The sequence below is a fragment of the Heliconius melpomene genome, chromosome 9 (assembly GCF_056956725.1).
Source record: "Heliconius melpomene rosina isolate 202511_hmr_F chromosome 9, ASM5695672v1, whole genome shotgun sequence".
NCBI classification, from domain to species: Eukaryota; Metazoa; Arthropoda; class Insecta; order Lepidoptera; family Nymphalidae; genus Heliconius; species Heliconius melpomene.
In genome coordinates, this window is record NC_140397.1 from 6,999,641 (window position 1) to 7,014,347 (window position 14,707).

At 33.3% G+C, this 14,707-nt stretch overlaps 1 protein-coding gene across 5 annotated transcripts in view; it reads right to left on the reverse strand.

The window, feature by feature from the left end:
- The window catches only part of LOC146536403 (uncharacterized), a 44,991-nt gene that overhangs the window by 28,705 nt on the left and 1,579 nt on the right, over positions 1 to 14,707 (reverse strand). For all 5 annotated transcript variants that reach the window (XM_085190289.1, XM_085190285.1, XM_085190288.1 and 2 more), the window contains exon 2: positions 1,559 to 1,652. The gene's annotated coding sequence lies outside the window, so the exon portion shown is untranslated. The remainder of the gene's footprint in view (positions 1 to 1,558; positions 1,653 to 14,707) is intronic.

Consider the following 14,707-nt stretch of genomic DNA (forward strand, 5'->3'; position numbering starts at 1 on the left):
GAAGTCTAAATTATAAATAGATGTTGGTATCTGCGTATTTCACGAGCCAAAAGCTCCCCAAGGGAACCCTTGGATTGATAATGATTTAAAGATTCACGCTACTTTATGCCATAAGATGTATATAATCTACAAGTATTTTACATGTTGTTTAGTAAATAAGGTAAACATTTAGTTTTAGTTATAGAATGTCGCACGAGGATGTGACTGTAACGCAATGGTTTTGGCCTTGTGGGTTTGATCCCCACTCGAAGGAATGAATTATTAATAAGCCCGGTGTTGATTTTCCCCCCTCAACGTCCAATGTCTCGAAATTTTTAGGCGAAAAATGGGAAACGGAGTGTCTTAACTCTAGGTTTCCTCTGCCTACCTTGCTGTATGCGATACTTAACGTGAAAATGATTTCTTTATTTTATTTATTAATTCTGCTAAGTGGGAATCGAATCCACAACCACTACGCTTCATCAGCTCCAGTACATACTTTCGTTTAATAAGCTGATCGTTATGTCATAATGTTGAAAAATATATAAATATTTAATTTCATACAATCTACGCGGCTGAACCCTTACATTTGCATTACTTCCACTGCTGTTATTTAATACTGTGCTATATGAAATAAATAGCTCAGTTTGTATATTAATATGTATATAGTATATTTATGTTTGTTTGTTTATTAATTTAAAATCGTCCTATATTTAAATAAATATGGTCAAAGAATGAATTATTATTTATGAATATTTTCGTGTCTTGGTTCTGGTAAGGGCTTAAACACTAGGTTCCCTCTGCCTACCCTGCTATACAGCGTGAAGCTGAAAGAAAAGTCTAAAATTATCTAAAAAAAAAGTCCTATAAAAGAGTTTTAACAAATGATTAACATAATTATAATCAAAAGTTAAAAACCTACTGCGCATATAACTTTTCTTAAAGTCACATGAAACCTAAATCTTGAGTCTGGTCCAAGATAAAGTTACATACCGTCGCGGTTAAGAGGCTACTTAGTTACGCTTTGGGGGTTTTTGTAAGAGATCATGTTTTAAAACACTTGAGAAGTGTTAAATTTATTACATTTTGTTAAAAATAAATTAAAGTTATTTAGGTCGTCTATTAATTATTTTTTTAACTTCACTCTGTATCCCGCACACAGCAGCCACGGGGTAGATAGAAGGAAACTGGGAACCTAAACTACACTCCATTTCCCATTTAAATATTTCTCTTCCCAGCTTCCTGTAGAATCCTTGAGGCATTGCATGTCGAATTACGAAAGCTTAGCGTAGATAGCTTAACGCTTTTTCCCGTATCGTTGCCACGGTTGACAGATAGAACCTAGTGTTATGACAGCTCGTACTCTCCTTTCCGTTTTACGAGACGAGATAATTAATACATGTTGCGAAGCGGAATTCAACCCCGTATTATATATTCATCAGAGAGAAGAAATAAAAAAGTTCGAATATGTTACAAAAATCTTACAAAAGTTTTTTTTTTGTATATTTTTATAAATATCATTCCTACATACCCTCAAAATAACTCTAATTAATTAAATAAATACATTTATAAATCTTACCAGCGTTCTTTCAACGACCGAGGCTCAGGCCAGGCGTCTCGCAACAACCGCAATGCCTCACGTAACGCAGGGGAAGCGCGTCTAGTTGTTCCTCCTGAAAAAATATGTAGAAAATGAATACTCAATTGAACTTTAGGTCGTCGTAGCACAGCGGCTAGCATTGTTAATTCGACGGGTGCGGGTTCTATTATTCTCGCTTTGGTAACAAGACGAAAGAGACGAAAAAGTTCTGGTACTCAACTCTCAATTTCTCGTAAAGGAGACGGTGTTTCATGGAGAATCTTAACACTGGGTTGCCTCTGCTTTCCCTGCTTTAAGCGGGATACAGCGTGAAGCTTAAAAAGCGCTTAAAGCAGAATAGGTAGACATTCTGTGGGATAGGTAATACGTATTGGAACTCAACTGGCAATCATAAGCGGGCAGTGAAAATATTAAAATTTAAAATTTCCGATCGAACCCATAACCATCGCATGTCTCACTGTGGTGTTAAATTGTATTATAACTGAATTTAAGTTCTTAATTAATTACTTTCATTTCTATTATACAGCCATAAAAATCTTTCTTCATACATACATCAAAAATAAGATAAACAAAAAAAATCATATTCATAGAGAGAAGTCCTTGAAAAAATAACGAAGCATCTTTCACTTGGACGAATATTTACATTTCTTTTGTTTGTTTTCGCGAATTTTATTATTCGCTCCGAGATATAAATACAGCTTATGAAGTATGCATTGGTGAGAAATAAGACGAAGCTGAGGTGTGCTCTGGAGTATTGCTGATTGTATGGAATTTTAAATTAGAAAAATGTTGCCAAATATATATATTTTATATAAGTCCGTCGTGATGCAGGGGCAAAAGCGTGGGACTGTTACGCGATGGTTGTGGATTGGATTTCCACTCAGGGAAATGAATTAATGGAGTGACTTAATACTAGAATCTCTCTGCCTTCCCTTCTATGTGAGGGATACCCCAGGGATCCCGCTGAAGCTGAAAAAAGAAGGAAATTTTGAAAATTCCTTAAAAACGTATTAACAGAATGATATGTCTTAGGTAAACATACTCGCCAATTGAAGATATCCAACCTATCCATTATATTATTATAGAAAATTAACGAAACGCAAACGGCAATTTTTTTTTAGAAATAAATAAAACCACTTCACTTTTAGCCCACATAAGCCTATAGAATCTTAAAAACAAAATAAAATATTGCGCCTAAAAAATATTTTTCACAAAAACAAAAAGAAATAAATACAATAAAATGAAAGAAAAAAAGGCACTGACTCTCAAAGTTCGGCATAACAATACTCATTCAAAATATACATATATTTTTCATAAATAATAGTAATCTCGTGGCCTAGTCCACAATTTAGTACCAAAAAGGATTACCATATTTAGATTTCCCATACCACAGTACCAACAAATACCTACCAAATAACATAAATCTATATATATAAAATCGAAAGGTCACTCACTCATCACGAAATCTCAGATACTACAAGTGCTAGGAATCTCAAATTTTGCATAGGAGTTACTTATAGGACGTAGATGCTCGCTAAGACGGGAATTTGCAATATTCGACTTCTAAGGGGTTGTTTTTGGGGTCGAAAGTTTGTATGAAACTTCGTTACTACAAATGCTAGGAGTCTCAAATTTCGCATAACGTCGGACGTAGTCATGGAGACAGAAATTAATAATAACATAGTTCACGCGGGTGAAACCGCGAGCGGGCCGCTAGTGCATATATAAAGCTTTGATTTCAGGTGTCCTAGGTCGTTCACTCAAGACCTAGTTTAGGTTCAGTCACGTTTATAACCTGTACAAGATTATAATACATTTACCAATTAAACGTGACATGTATTTTCTTATCTTTTCAACTTAGTCGGTTATTATTCATAAGTGAAACTGGTATTTTTTTTCTATAGATACTACATTATTTTTCACGCTTTATCCCGCATACTCGTATTGTAAGGTAGACAGAATGGAGCCCAGTGTAAAGACATTCCGCTCTCCAATTTCCATCCAATTCTGGGGGCATTGCGTGTTAAGTGGCGGAACTTAACGCCGCGTTTTGCTTCCACATCAAAACAGAGATATGAAAATATTATATGAGTGGGAATCGAACCCACAATCTGTCTCGTTTACAGTTTCATGTTTGCGCCCCTGCCGCATTTCACTTAATTAAATTGAAAAATATGGTAAAGATACAAAAATAATACTTCGTTAACAACTGTACTCTCATTTTTAGTTTATTAATTTATTTTAGTAGCTGAGATACCGCCCTGTATAATCGTCATTTACTTTTTTATTATTTTTTTCTTATTTTTATTTCTTTTGGGTCTTTTTTTACCTGACCTCTATACTAAAATAATATTTGTTTGGTTGACCAAGCTAATCTCAGGAACTATTGAATCGAATTGAAAAAATCATTATACACAATTCTTAGGATCATATTTATAAATGGTTCTAAGGTCAGAGATCTATCTTGAGATGCAGTTTTCATTCACAGATATATATAATTTATCAATGAAAACGGCGTCCGAAGATAAATTTGAGACTTGAGAGCGATTTACAAATACCGGCTTTAGTTTCTTTTGGCTATGCGGCCGAAGTCGCATTAAAAAGCTAGTTTCTATTAAGATTGCATAAAAACTGTACTTATCTTGAAATAAACATATTGTAATTGCGAGTTACTCAAGAGCTATTAAGAAAGTTTCCTCAATTACTTCGAGTGGCCACTAAGACCGCGTATTAATTTATGAGTACCGAAAGCAAATTAAAATTAAATAAAGGCAGCAGCAGTAACAAGTAATAGCTGGGTTTTTTAAAAAAATAAATTTAACTTTTTTATGCTGTAGACGTAGAAATAATTACAAATTAGTTTTCATTTCAATAATCCGATTTTACTCAAATCCTTCTTTAAGAAATAATAGCAAAAAAATGTTTTTTTTTCGCTTAACGCTGTATCCCGCACATAGTAGGGTAGGCAGAGGGAACCTGGGAACTTAGTGCTCAACACCTTCCACCGATAAAATATTGATAAAAGCTTGAAAATATGTATATCATCATAATGTGCCCTTTTTTATAGAAATTATGAATCAAAGTTGAACTTTCGAGCTTAACACTTCATTATTCAAGAACCACAAAGAAACTTACGTATGCATTACCCATGAAGTGCAAGTAGAAGATCGATATGGTATGAATAATTCATTCTGCATCACTAGCTACGACGAAAGTTCTTGTCTTACGTCATGTTTTAAATATACATACATACACAAGTATTCATTTAAAATTCGAAAGCGGCGTTCAGCTCCGCTACTGTATACGTAATGCCTACAGAATTTGGCGTAAAGTAAAGAATGAAAATGTCTTAATGGGGATGAAATGTCTCATTGAGATCTAGATGTATTAACACTAGGTTCCAAGGGTTGCTCTGGCAATATTTTAGATACGGCTTCTTCTATATTTTTTTTAAGGTTCACTGTCTATTTAAAAATTTTGTATTTCCGCTAAATTTTTGAGACATTTTGTATTGAGTCGCGGAACTCAAGGCAGTGTTTTTTGGTATAAGTGCGAGATATTGATATTAATACAATAACTAATTCTCCAAAGTGAGTATCGAATTAACAACTGTCGTATATACAGTCAGCCCTTATAGAAAACAAAGGAGATAGAAATTGAAAATTATTTATTAAAATCGATAGAATCAAGAAAACAGCGTTTGTGTTTCATACTCGTGTTATTTCAGAACAAACAAGTTTATTGCGCTATTACTATACGTCTGTAAGGTTAGGGCATGAGTCGATTTCATTTGAATAGGGCTAAGACAGAACTCCTTATTTATAGGGATGTTGTACAAGAACCCTTTCTTTACTGAGTAACTGATTGATAACGCTCATCCAGGTACTACGCGGTGCAAAACGCTGTAATTTGATTAAGAAGGGGGTGTTAGGAAACATAAAAAGCAAGGGAAAAGTAGGATTTTCATTTTAACTCTCCACGCAGACGTGAGACAGTCGCAATTTGGGCGAAAAGTGGCTATCGAAGTGTATTAACACTAACTTCCCTCTGCCTTTACTGCTATATGTGCTGATATAGCGTCAAGCTGGCAAATCTTGTATTTTGTATCAAGTGAAACTTTTCTATCTTCTTTATCTTCTTGTATCAAATTAACTTTCTTCTTCAAAAACAGCTTTGCCTAACTAATTAATTTTATATATAGGAGAAATTTTAATAAGACATACAGATTTTAATATACAATAACTTTCACAATTACAATATTATTATAGATTTCTCAGTACACCTGAATATCCCACGTAAGTTACATGCAACCAGTTCTAGATACCCATCTGACCTTCACGAGTCGCCAATGTCGAATGAGTAATTCCTTTAACCGAATTATTGAATATTATAATTATTTACTTACTTTTATAAGAAGTTTTGTTTAATTAAGGAAAATAATATAAAAGATAATATATAAAATTATATTGATTGATTTATTATTTAAATATATTAATAAAGTTTCATAATATTTGCTTATAATCTAAAAGCCTAGCCTTAGTCCCGATAATTATGCGATGGGTGGGAGTGTCTTATCACTATGATTCCTTAGTCTACCTCGCTTTATGCAGGTTTTTATATAATAGATGTGATTATAGAAAAATAAGCCGTCATGATAAATTGGGGTCCGTCAAGTTCGTTATTCAACACGAAATGTTTTCAGAATACGGTGGGAAGGTGGGAACAAAAGTGACTTAATGAGAACAGAGTACCACGAGTAACACTAGATTCCTAGATGCGTGATACAGCGTGAAAAGAAAGAAAATTACTCCTTTCCTTATTTAGAATATTTCAATGTTTATTCCCCCTAGTAGGATTTAAAGTAAAACTTACAATAACAACCTTCTAAGTAACTATTAAGATATACTCGAAGGTATTGGCCACAAATAACATATTTTAAACAAATCCTGTTTATCCCTTACTTAACCTTATTTAAAACGAGACTAATAAACGAATACTATATTTATTTTATTTTTTATCTTACTTTAGATAAGTCGTTCTTGTTCTAAATTACTATTGGGAATAAAGACGGCAGGTTTGTGGATATTCTATTGGGAATCTATTGTACGAGCTCGTCCTAGAAGAGAAACGATTGTAGCAATATATATTAACTTAATTACTTAATTGTTAGTCTTTATAGTAATAAAAGATTTATGGTAAGGATTCTAATATTATGTTTTAAATTGTTGTTTTCATTAGTATAAGAGTTGTTTTTTCTTTTTGTTTCACGCTGTATCCCGCTCATAGAATGGTAGGCAGAGCTGGAAGCATAGTGTTAAGACACTCCGTTCCCGTTAAGTAACATCCGTTCTCCACTTTCCGCCGGATTCCGGAAGCATTGCGTGTTGGATGGCGGAGTTTAACGTCGCGCTTTGCCTCGACACTAGAGCGAAGAAATGAAAATATTTCACTTCTTCGAATGAGGATTGAACCTACACCTGTCGAGCTTAAAGTCACACGCTTGTGTGTCCTACGCGACGGCTGGTGCTATAAATCATACTAAATAATTATATTGGCCTCGTTCACATGTCGTCAAGTTGGCAACCCTGTTGATTAATGTTTTTCCATTATAAAACAAACATATTGTAATGATCGATTCAATGGTGCGTGAAATGTTAATTACATTCACTGATAAGATAAGAAACTACTTAACATTGCTAAATGTATTGACACTAGGTTCCCTTAACCTTCCCTGGTATGTCTGAGAGCGGAGTGTTTTAACACCTACCTACCCAGCTAAATGTGGAATAGATCGTGAAGATGAAAAAAAAACCTAACATTTACCTACTTGCTAAAATTTAATGTCTGTTAGAGGTTAAATATCATTTCTGAGTGTGATTTAATAAGAAATTAGAAGTTATATAATCTTATTTATAAAGTAATCGTACTTTTATGCTTAGTCTAACACTAATTTGGTCTATAAGCAGAACTTGTATTTGACTTCTGTGACCTTCACCTTAGGGTTAGGCGAAAGTCTATAACTATTAAGTACAAGGTTTTCTTGTAAAAACGATATTAGTTATCCGAAACATATTAAAGATATATTATTTATATTTAATTTTAAGATTACTTGATTAAATTATTTTATTTTAAGATTTTACAGGGTAAAAATAAGTTTAACAATAAAAAATTATGGCAAATAAATATTCTTTAAATTATCATTTCACGTTAAGGGTAGGCAAATTACGGTTAAGTTGGGTTAGTATTAAGAAAATTCCGTTTTCTTGCAATAAAATAAAATTATAAAACGCCAGGTAATTAAAAAAATATAATCTATATATATAAAAGGACTTGTCCTCACTGACTGAGGTAAGACGCACGCACAGCCGTAACCGCTGTGCGTAGAAACGTGAAATTTGGACAGATGTTTACTTTCGTAATCTGGACATCCACTAAGAAGGGATTTTAAAAAATTTTTAATCCTAAAGGGGTGAAATAGGGGTAGAAAGTTTGTATGGAAAAAAAATTAAATCTGCACCGATTTTTATAAAATTTGATATTTAGATTTTTAAAAGTATTTAATTGAATACGTGTTTCATCGTTTTCTAGAATTCTCCCCCTAAGGGTGCAAATAAGGGGTTAAGGTTTGTATGGGAAAATTCTTAAATCGCCACCGATTTTCATAAAATTTGATATTTAGACTCTTAAAAATATTTAATTGAACATATGTTTCATGGTTTTCTAGAATTCACCCCCTAAGGGTGCAAATAAGGGGTTGAAAGTTTGTACGGAAAAATCTTTAAATCGCCACCGATTTTTATAAAATTTGAAATTTAGACTCTTGAAAATATTTCATTGAACACATGTTTCATGGGTTATTAGAATTCACCCTTAAATACGCAAGCGAAGCTGCGCGCGCCCGCTAGTTTTATTATAAAAGTGTGTCATATTATTGTATACACGAGTAAAAAAACTAGGTCAGTCTAGATCACCCACGCTCGCATTGATAGAGATGATGCCAAAACTGAACCGCTTCTTCCATTTCGAGTACCACGAACAATGAATGAGCTAGGCTTCTTGTCCACTGGAGAAACCAAAATATTGTGAGAATATATGTTGGTATATAAGTATGTGATATTTATAGTGGATGTGCTGCTCCAATGCTATTTTTGAAAAGCATAAAAAATTGAAATACGAATAATCTTGTGAAGAAGAAGATTTACCGTTCTGGTTTTCCGCTTATTTTAGACATTTTTGTCTAACCACTTCTATAAAAAAGAAAAAATAATATATATATAAAATAATATATATAATAATATATATAAAATTCATTTCTCTGATTGAAAATCGGAATAACAAACATAAGGTAAATTTACAGATATATGTACACATAGTGACGATTCACTTTGTTTTCTAATTAACGCCAATTAAATTTTAGAATCGCGTGACGGAACCCAACGCCGCGATGTCAACACTAAATTAGGTGAAAGTTAGTTATAATTGATATAATCAATTAATTCTATGGAATTCGAACCTACAACTAAGCATGCAATACAGTTGACACGATGTGTCATAACTGGGTCATGCATTCTTTTATATTTTGTTTTTTTTTTAGTATCACGCTATATCTCGCTTGTAGCAGTGGAAGCAGAGGGAATATAGAGTTGAGACACTCCGTTCCCTATTTACTAACCAATTTTCGAGACACTAATTAAGAAGATTCTATATCTAATAACAATTATAAGCAATACAAATTTACTTTTTCTATATATGAAAATGAAAATAAAAAAAATAATTCGAAAGCACGTTTTGCCACGTTACGAGACCGACAACGTAATAAATTTAAATATTTCATTCCTCCAATCGGGAATCGAACCTACAATCTTCACAGATTCCTATATACTCGTATGAATATTATAAACTAAAATATGCTTAGTACATACACAGACATACATACAGTATTATTAGATACTATTTTAAGTAAGCTGCCGGCAGTTAGAGCTGGTGTGAGTCACCTCCTAAGCTTATTTTGTTTCTTAGGAACTTATTCACTGGAATTTCCTACCACCGTCTAAGTTTAGCTTTACTTGTGTTCAGTATGCATACATAAAGAATCTTAGAAGAAAATCATTTTTTTATATTATAGCTTCACGCAGTATCCCGCACAAAGAGAAAGAGGGAACCTAGTTTCAAGATACTCCGTTCCCCACTTTCTATCGAATTATTCGAGGCACAACATGTTGGAACTAAACGTCGCGCTTTGCAACGATACAAGAGCGAAGAAATGAAAATATAAATTTATTTACTTCATTTCCTATTGAGTAAGGATCGAACCCGCAACCAGTCACGTTTTCAGTCACACACTTGCGCTACGACTGGCCTCCAAAACTTGAAATTTGTAGCTTAAAATTTCGTATTTCTTAACGTAGGTTCCCATGTTCCTTCTGCTTCCTCTATCATGTGCGGGAAACGGCGTGAAGCTAAAAAAATCTTAGAAGTAATTCTTCTAAGAAATGACCAAGATCTTATAAAGGCCCCCACCAGCTTTGTTTCATATTTTTAATATAGCTTATATTAGGCATTTTATTCCCCCCATAGAAACATACGCCATACATTTATCATTCAATTGAATAAGCTAATATCCTTTCACGTCAATCCTTCCTGTCGGCATAAAGATACCGTTCATGATTAACGCGATCTAAGCTTAGTGTTATTTTAATTGTAGGATTTCTATGAAAAATAAATATTTTATTAGATTTTAACTTCGTCGTATCGCAGCGGTATAGCATCTAACTTTAATCGCGATGATTGTGGATTCGATTCCTACTAAGGAAATGCATTAATTTCATTTGTTCTTTTGGTTACAAGACAACGTCTCAATCTCAATCCGCAAATTCCGCGGAAAGTGGGAACGGAATTGTCTTAACGGGAACAGAAGATGTTAAGATTAGTTTCCTAGGTTCCCTCTGCCTTCTCTGCTATATGCGGGATACAGGTACAAGTTTTTATTTTAAAAGCTGAACTCTAATAAATCTGCTACAAAAGAATATTACGAAGAAATCAGAGAGACTCATTTAATATTTACAAAACAATCTCTTCATAATCTGAACTTCTTCAAAGTCCGTAATATAATTATAACCATATTTACGTTACTGAGAAACGGTGGAACAAACAGCCCTAACATCTTCCAGTTAGCTGTGTTGAGTAATTGGCATACAAAAAGCTCATTGAAAAATTATCTTCCATCTTATATACCATGGTCTGTGGGAAAATATAAGTATGCTTTGTTCAATGGTTTATTTTAGGGTTCCGTCCGCCTATCCTGCCGTGTGCGGGATACAGCGTGAAGCTGATATAAATAACAGGCTAGGCAGAGAGAATGTAATGTTAAAACAATCTCCATTTTCCGCCAAATTTTCGAAACATTGCCTTTTGCGTAGCTGAACTCAACTAGAGCAAAGAAATGATAATACAATAAATTTATAAATAATAATACATTTCCCCGAATGGAAATCGAACCTACAACTGTAGACGTCTCTTAATATCTTATATTAAAATTATAAATCTAAAGCCCACATATATGTATAGATGAGTAACCGCCGGATGAGAACTAGATCGCAATCACTTACAATATACAGATTCATTCTTTCATGTTAATAACCTCGTGTGAGAAATATAATTAATGGTACAATTATTATAATTATTATGTAAATCGTAATTTGTTATTTTTTTTATATGTTCAGGGCGTCGTTAAGTTCCGCCAATCACCAAAGTTATGAAAATTCTGCGGAAAGTAGGGCACAGAGTGTCCTAACATTAAAGTTAGTCTGCTCTGTTAAGTGTGACATATAAGTAAGTTAAAAGAAATGTAGAGAATATTTTAGTAGAGTATTTTTGTTAGTAGGCGAAGTCGTAGTATACGCACACATCAGGGTAGGGAGAGGTAACTACGTGTTAAGACACTCCGTTCTCCACTTTCCGCTGAATTCTAGAGGCATTTCGTGTTGAGTGGCGGAAATAACAATACGAATTTCATACAAAATGCAGTAATAATGATGTATAAAACCTCGTATCTTTGGATTGGGTTAATTTTCTCTGTTCTCCGTGTACCGTGGAGAATATTTAAGATTCATTTCAGCTTGACATTTCCACGCGATCTCAATATAAATAGTCGTGACTTTTTTGAAGCTAAATAAATAAAAAAATAAAATATTTCTTGGTTTTTGAATTTTATTAAAATCATAAAACCTATCGTGAAATTAAAGTTAAATCTCTACTATTTTCATACAAAATAACATAAAAATTAATTAATTATATAAAGATATTACTAAATTCTTAATCAACGAGTATGCTAATACTATTCCAGGGCAACGACATGTATGGCGAGTACTGTTTACACCATCGATTTAGCCATGGCAACCTTACCACCCACTTTTATAAACGCCTTACGTTATACCTTAATATACAAGTGGTGTCTGGTAGCTTTGTTTGTGTGAATCATATTGAATTCAATGTCTCTTTTAGTCTTTCAGTGTCTTAAATTGGAATGTCTTAAAAATGAGTCATCTTTATTATATTATGCATTTGATACAAAAGATTAGGAACGAGTCGTCGCAAAAACTAGTTTTACTTGATACGGTTAAAGAGCCTTATATAGAAGTATTATGTGGTGTGAAGTAATTACTTGAATATATTAAATGCGTTTATAGAAGAAATTATTAGTTCTTACAAAAAAAAATGCAGCGTTGAGTTACGCCGCGCACGTAATGTTTCGAAAATTGGGTGGGAGAGTGTTTTAAAAATAAATAACATGTAGATTCCTCATGAAGAATTTTTTTATTACTTCACATTTTTAATTTTCTTTTAATTTCTTTGTTTTCTTCAAACTAGAAGAGGACTAGAGATAGAGGGAACCTAGTATCACTTTACTAAGTATTTCGTACTTCACTTTCAGCTCAATTAAATAATAAAAAGTTAAATGAAGAAATGCGGTTACCAGAGCGAGAAAATGAAAATATCTACTTCCCAAAATTGGAAATAGAACCGATGACCCAAGTTCACATTCCACTACCCTACCACTGCACTAAGACATTCATTCTCAATAAATGTATATAATTTAATCTTATATTTATATCTAAATTATTTTTGATAAAAAAACAACGTAAGTTATAATGTACTTACAGTTTGTACTTACTATGTTCAATGGCGTAAGTTCAAGGATTTTCTAAAGACATAAAAATGTTTAAACGCTATACCTACGGTATTAATTAATAATATGAATTTACATAAGAAAATGTTTAAATTATTTACTTAATACAAATAAAAGCAATAAGCGTTGAAAAATAATAAAATTAAAAGAATGTTTAGTTAAAATTCATGTAGCTACACGCTGTATACCTCTCGTAATAGGGTAGGCAGAGGGAACCTAGTGTTAAAACACTCTGAACCCAACTTTCCGCCGGATTCTAGAGACATCTTTGCCTTATTACCAGAGCGAAGAAGTTAAAATATTGAATATGTCATTTTTTCAAATGGAAATCAGACTCATAATCTATCACGTTTTCTATGGTACGCATGAGTCTAACAAGGTTTACTTTTTACCTCTTATACATAAGGTTAGACAGGGAACCTAATGTCTTGAGACATTACCTTCACTTTCTACCCGAATTCAAGACATTGTGTGTTGAGTGGTGTTATCCAATACCGCCTCAGCTTATTTTACTTTAAATATATTTAAAAAATCATTATTCCTTTACTAATTTTCATTTCAGGACAATCGTGAGTCAGCTAGTCGGGGGCATAAAGTGTAACTGTAAACAAGTTGTAGGTTCGAATTCAGTCGAGAAAATGCAATATTTAATATTTTTATTTCTTCGCTCTGGTATCGAGGTGTTGAGTTCCGTCACTTAACGTGCAATTCAGTATTCGGTGGACAATGGCAAACGGAGTTTAACACTAGGTTACCTCAGCCTACACTGCTATGTAGGGGTAATAGCGTGACGCTTTAAAAAACATTTCTTTTAAGCTGAAAATCAATTTAGGTTGGCAATGTAACAAATCGTATTTACGTATAATCGAGATAACAGTCGACCGCAAGCACGTGGTTATAATAAATGTTATAATTTTAAACACGTGAGCTTAGGTGTTTGTTTGAAAATATTCAAGAGTTTATTATTAGAGGCCTTGTGGCGCAGCAGTAGTGTTTATGAAGGTCGTGGGTTCATTTTCTATAGAAAATTAAGCAAAAAGTGGGAAATGAACAGTTTTAACTTTAGGTTCCCTCAGCGTACTAAGCTTTACATTACATTTTTTTTTAAATTTATTATTATTTTATTTACAAAACCAATACAAATTACATTAGGACAATTTTATTTTTATTTTTGACCTAGAAAATCGCTTGAATGTCCTGACATTTGCACTTTGGATATCTCATATCTTTATGCAATAGATACAATGTGATCTATTATGTGATTCAGGTTTTCGTTGTATCCCATATATAGCAGGGTAGGTAAAGGGAACCTAATGTTAAGATAATCCGCTCCCTACGCACCACCAAATTTATTTGGGGCATTGCGTCTAGAGTGATAAAAATATTAAATATTTATTTCCCTGGAATCAAAACCACAACCGTCGTGTTTACGCTTGTATCACTGTACCATGACGACCTCTTACTTATATCATCAATTTTTAAATTATATAAGACAAAATAATTTTATTAAATAAGTATGTTAGTATGTATTATATAAACTAAGGAAATGTTAAAGCGAGTACGTTATTTCTTATCTTCACGCATTTTTTACGTTGTAGAGAAAGTGAGGAATTTAGTTTTATCGCTGTTAACGCAACAATGACGTATTTACACGTATTTTTTTAGCGTCACGTCGTCAGTGGGAACCTAGTGTCATTTTTCTGGAGGCACTGCGTGGTGAGTGGCGGAACTTAACGCCGCGCTTTGCCTCGACACCAGAGCGAAGAAATGAAAATATCAAACAATTAATTTCTTTGAATGGAAATCGAATCCACAACCTGTGGCTTTTACAATCACACTGTGCCCCTGCTGCGCCACGACTGGCCTCATTTTATATTTGAGTTAACTAATGCAAATACGTCATTGATTGACCAACCAGTCCCTTTTTTTTCTTTTTTCAT